This window comes from Hoplias malabaricus, chromosome 9 (genome assembly GCF_029633855.1).
Source record: "Hoplias malabaricus isolate fHopMal1 chromosome 9, fHopMal1.hap1, whole genome shotgun sequence".
Classification (NCBI taxonomy): Eukaryota; Metazoa; Chordata; class Actinopteri; order Characiformes; family Erythrinidae; genus Hoplias; species Hoplias malabaricus.
In genome coordinates, this window is record NC_089808.1 from 3,380,547 (window position 1) to 3,385,546 (window position 5,000).

At 46.1% G+C, this 5,000-nt stretch overlaps 1 long non-coding RNA gene across 1 annotated transcript in view; it reads left to right on the plus strand.

Moving 5' to 3' along the window:
* Positions 1–5,000, plus strand: part of LOC136706874 (uncharacterized) — a 95,653-nt gene that overhangs the window by 66,180 nt on the left and 24,473 nt on the right. Inside the window, exon 3 of the long non-coding RNA XR_010804161.1 lies at positions 3,533–3,657. This is a non-coding gene — a long non-coding RNA (uncharacterized lncRNA). The remainder of the gene's footprint in view (positions 1–3,532; positions 3,658–5,000) is intronic.

Here is a 5,000-nt window from a genome sequence, read left to right on the forward strand (position 1 = left end):
TTCACCCGGAGGAAACCCACGCAGACACAGGGAGAACACACCACACTCCTCACAGACAGTCACCCGGAGGAAACCCACGCAGACACAGAGAGAACACACCACACTCCTCACAGACAGTCACCCGGAGCAGGAATCGAACCCACAACCTCAAGGTCCCTGGAGCTGTGTGACTGCGACATCTACCTGCTGCACCACCGTGCCGCCCAACTATAACCGTACACAAATATATCAAAATCCACACCCTCCTTCACCTCAACTGAAGCTTCATGTCTTTTGTTGTCTTCTAACAGTAGCAGGATTGACAGAAGCACCTGTGGATCTTTTCACATCTGAAGCAAGAGGAGCGCTGGATTGTCTTCTGTTTCCTAAACACGAAACCTTTAAGTACTGTTTATGCGATGGTGACAGGTTTGGTGGTCTAACTGGTCTGGCAGAGTTTTTATGAGTCCCTTGTTGCTGTTGTTTTGTTTTTTTCCAGCACATCATTTTGTGTGTGTGTGTTTTTTTCTTTTTTCCAGTTTCCTTGGACTTTCCATTGTGTGTGTGTGTGTGTGAGAGAGAGAGACAGGTAGACTAGTCAATAGAGGCCTGTTGGTCTGTGACATTCTGCAAATTAGAGTCAATAGAAAGTAGAGTCAATAGAGCTGTTCATTAATCATTTTACAAAATACTGGCATCGACACAGGCCTTCGGATTCATACCTGTGAATACACACACACACACACACACTCACAAGTACACAGCCACATCAACATTTACTGCAGGCATTGCCCCACAATCGTAGGCTTGTTCATTAGGTCGATATCACAGATGAAATACAGATGTCTTATTCTATTTGCCAACGCTTGTGCACGAGTGTGTTTTACGATCTGTGATAATGAGGACTGTTTACACATTGTCATTTTTACAAGAATTTCCTGCAGGATGGTATGTCAGAGACTGTAAATCAGCTCTCTTTGTGTGTGTGTGTGTGGGTGCCTGTCTAAGCTGAGCATATTGGAACCTGAATACTTATTATTGATTGACACATTTACAAGTAATATACATGACCAAGAAGGATCCTGGAATGAAGGATTCTAGCTCATGGTTGCTTTGTTAAAAAGCCAGGGGGAACAGGCACACTGCAAGAAATGAAATCTAAGCAAGTAAAATTTACTTAAATCCAGTCTAAATATCTAGTGTTACTCATTTGAAAATTGTTGTAAGAATATAATAAGGTGCAGCAGGTAGGTGTCGCAGTCACACAGCTCCAGGGACCTGGAGGTTGTGGGTTCAATTTCCACTCCGGGTGACTGTCTGTGAGGAGTGTGGTGTGTTCTCACTGTGTCTGCGTGGGTTTCCTCTGGGTAACTGTCTGTGAGGAGTGTGGTGTGTTCTCCCTGTGTCTGTGTGGGTTTCCTCCGGGTGACTGTCTGTGAGGAGTGTGGTGTGTTCTCACTGTGTCTGCGTGGGTTTCCTCTGGGTAACTGTCTGTGAGGAGTGTGGTGTGTTCTCCCTGTGTCTGTGTGGGTTTCCTCCGGGTGACTGTCTGTGAGGAGTGTGGTGTGTTCTCCCTGTGTCTGCGTGGGTTTCCTCCGGGTGACTGTCTGTGAGGAGTGTGGTGTGTTCTCCCTGTGTCTGCGTGGGTTTCCTCCGGGTGACTGTCTGTGAGAAGTGTGGTGTGTTCTCTCTGTGTCTGCGTGGGTTTCCTCCGGGTGACTGTCTGTGAGGAGTGTGGTGTGTTCTCCCTGTGTCTGCGTGGGTTTCCTCCGGGTGACTGTCTGTGAGGAGTGTGGTGTGTTCTCCCTGTGTCTGTGTGGGTTTCCTCCGGGTGACTGTCTGTGTGGAGTGTGGTGTGTTCTCCCTGTTTCTGTGTGGGTTTCCTCCCACAGTCCAAAAACACACGTTGGTAGGTGGATTGGTGACTCAAAAGTGTCCGTAGGTGTGAGTGTGTGAGTGAATGTTAGTGTATGTGTTGCCCTGTGAAGAACTGGCGCCCCCTCTAGGGTGTATTCCCGCATTGCGCCCAATGATTCCAGGTAGGCTCTGGTCCCACCGCGACCCTGAACTGGATAAGGATTACAGACAGAGGATGGATGGATGGTTATAGTTCTTGAGGCATCTCTGTTATTTTGGCTTCTGTGTAAAGTTCTGTAGCTTATACATATTCCTGAGAAATGGAATTTCCATTATTGCCCATTGAAAATTAAATAAATAAAGGCGGGATAACACACACACAATCTCACTGTCTCTCATCATTGTTTTTCTTCTTCTTACTCTTCTGAATCTCACCTTGACTCATCTGAATCGTAGTGTGTGTGTGTGTGTGTGTGTGTGTGTACTACATTTCTCTTACTAGTCTTTGAGTATATGAGACCCTCATTTTCTTCTGTAGTGTTATGAAAGTGAAGTAGAGAGAGAGAGGGAGGGAGAGAGAGGGTTATAACCTGAGACAAAAGGAAATTAAAAGAGAGGAGCAGGTATAAAGGGAGATGAAAGCGAGAATGCATGAGAGGATGATTAGTTTGGCTCCTGCAGTAGTCCTCCTCACACTCCTCTCTCTCTCTCTCTCTCCCCACTGTTTCAAAGGCAGAGAGAGAGAGGGAAAATCAACAAGCGGCAGCCCCTGCACTTATAAACATCAGCACATTCTAATAGGGAGAGCAACCAGTTTCCACGACAACATGCCCCACACATGTGGGGAGATGGAGGGAGGGAGAACTGGGGGAAAGATAAAGAGGAAGAGACAGAGGGGTTTAAGGAAATTGCACATGTTCTCTCTCCATTTCTCTCTCTCTTTCTCATTCTCTCCCATTTTTCTCCTTCTTTCTCTAGCTCTATATTTTCTTTCATTTATGTCCCTTCTGTATCTACCTCTATTTTGCTCTTGCCTTTCACATCCTCCTTTCTCTCTCTCTCTCTCTCTCTCTGTCTCTCTCTCTCTCTCAACCTTCATTTGCCTTCTTTAATTTCTGTCTCTGTCTCTCTCAAACACACACACACACACACACACACACACACACTCACACACACACAGTAGTCCATTGTTTATGTTTAGCAATGGATCAGTCCACACAAAGCAGGCTCTCATATTTGTATTCATTACTCTGTTTGTCCATAAACATCCTGTAAAGTCTGGACCTGCCCTCCGTGTCTCGCTCTCTTCCTAGTCTCCTTTCTTTTCTTCATTTGTTACTTTTTCATGCAGCACCTTCCACTTCATACCTCTATCAACGGACTGTTTCTGATTCCCCCTCACTGGACTGGACACACCAGGTTTGGGGAAGCTGTGGTGCCTGCAGGCTCAGCTACTGGAGCCTCGGGCAGAAACCTGGCTTAGTTTGTACTGCTGGTTGTTCCAGCTAAAAGAGACAGTGCAGGTCTGGGCTGAAAGTAAACTGGGCCTAGCTTTTTCCATGAAACCTCAGTTTGACTTGTCATTGCTTGTCACTGTTGCTTTGAATTGGCAAAAATTAAGAAATCCCATTAAAAGTCTGTTTCTTCCTCTCATCCTTAACTCTCTGGTCCCCTTTACTGTTACTGTTACTGTTAGGTGCCTGGCAGCACACCCTTCACCAACTGTTACACATTCGGATGGCAGAGGAACCAGGAACCAGGCTGAGTGAGAGAAGTTACATGGCCCCTATCCTACCTCAGTCTGTGCAGAAAGGAGATGAGGTAAGGTCAGTGCCAAGGCTTTAGCGACCCACCACTGTCTGGCCTCTTGGTTCATGGGATACATTTATATTATTGGGAATATTTATATTCTTACAGAAAAAACACAGTTTTCAATTTTACATCTGAACGACAATTATTTTGTCCCAGAATTGGAAAACAAAGTATTCTTCACTCAATACACAGTCAAACATCCCTAAGGTTGTTTATATGGAACATTATGTGGTGGTTTTTTCTTCTTTCACACCACTTTTTGGCTTCGTTTAATGGCATCATTTGAATAAAATCAGTGTCGATAAATGACCACTTTCACAAGAATACATCTGTGAGGAGTGTGGTGTGTTCTCTCTGTGTCTGTATGGGTTTCCTCCGGGTGACTGTCTGTGAGGAGTGTGGTGTGTTCTCTCTGTGTCTGCGTGGGTTTACTCCGGGTGACTGTCTGTGAGGAGTGTGGTGTGTTCTCCCTGTGTCTGCGTGGGTTTCCTCCGGGTGACTGTCTGTGAGGAGTGTGGTGTGTTCTCCCTGTGTCTGCGTGGGTTTCCTCCGGGTGACTGTCTGTGAGGAGTGTGGTGTGTTCTCCCTGTGTCTGCGTGGGTTTCCTCCGGGTGACTGTCTGTGAGGAGTGTGGTGTGTTCTCCCTGTGTCTGTGTGGGTTTCCTCCGGGTTACTTTCTGTGAGGAGTGTGGTGTGTTCTCTCTGTGTCTGCGTGGGTTTCCTCCGGGTGACTGTCTGTGAGGAGTGTGGTGTGTTCTCTCGGTGTCTGCGTGGGTTTCCTCCGGGTGACTGTCTGTGAGGAGTGTGGTGTGTTCTCCGTGTGTCTGCGTGGGTTTCCTCCAGGTTACTTTCTGTGAGGAGTGTGGTGTGTTCTCTCTGTGTCTGCGTGGGTTTCCTCCGGGTTACTTTCTGTGAGGAGTGTGGTGTGTTCTCTCTGTGTCTGCGTGGGTTTCCTCCGGGTGCTCCAGTTTCCTCCCATAGTGCAAAAACACACGTTGGTAGGTGCAACAAAAGCAGTTTTCATTTTTCCATCTGAAAGACAATTATTTTGTCCCAGAAGTGAAAAAAAAAGCATTTATCACTCAATACACAGTGAAACGTCCTTAAGGTTGTCTATATGGAACATTATGTGGTGGTTCTTTCAACTTTCACGCCATTTTTTGGCCTCGTTTAATAGCATCATCGATAAATGACCACTTTCACAAGAATACATCTGATACACTTTTACACCCCCAGGGCATATAGAAGTGGTGTAATGGGCCCCTACTGTTTTCATGTGTTCCTGCACAATTCATATATTCTCCTTAAGTATGTAGTTATAAAAAATAGCACTTCGTACAATATAGGACACT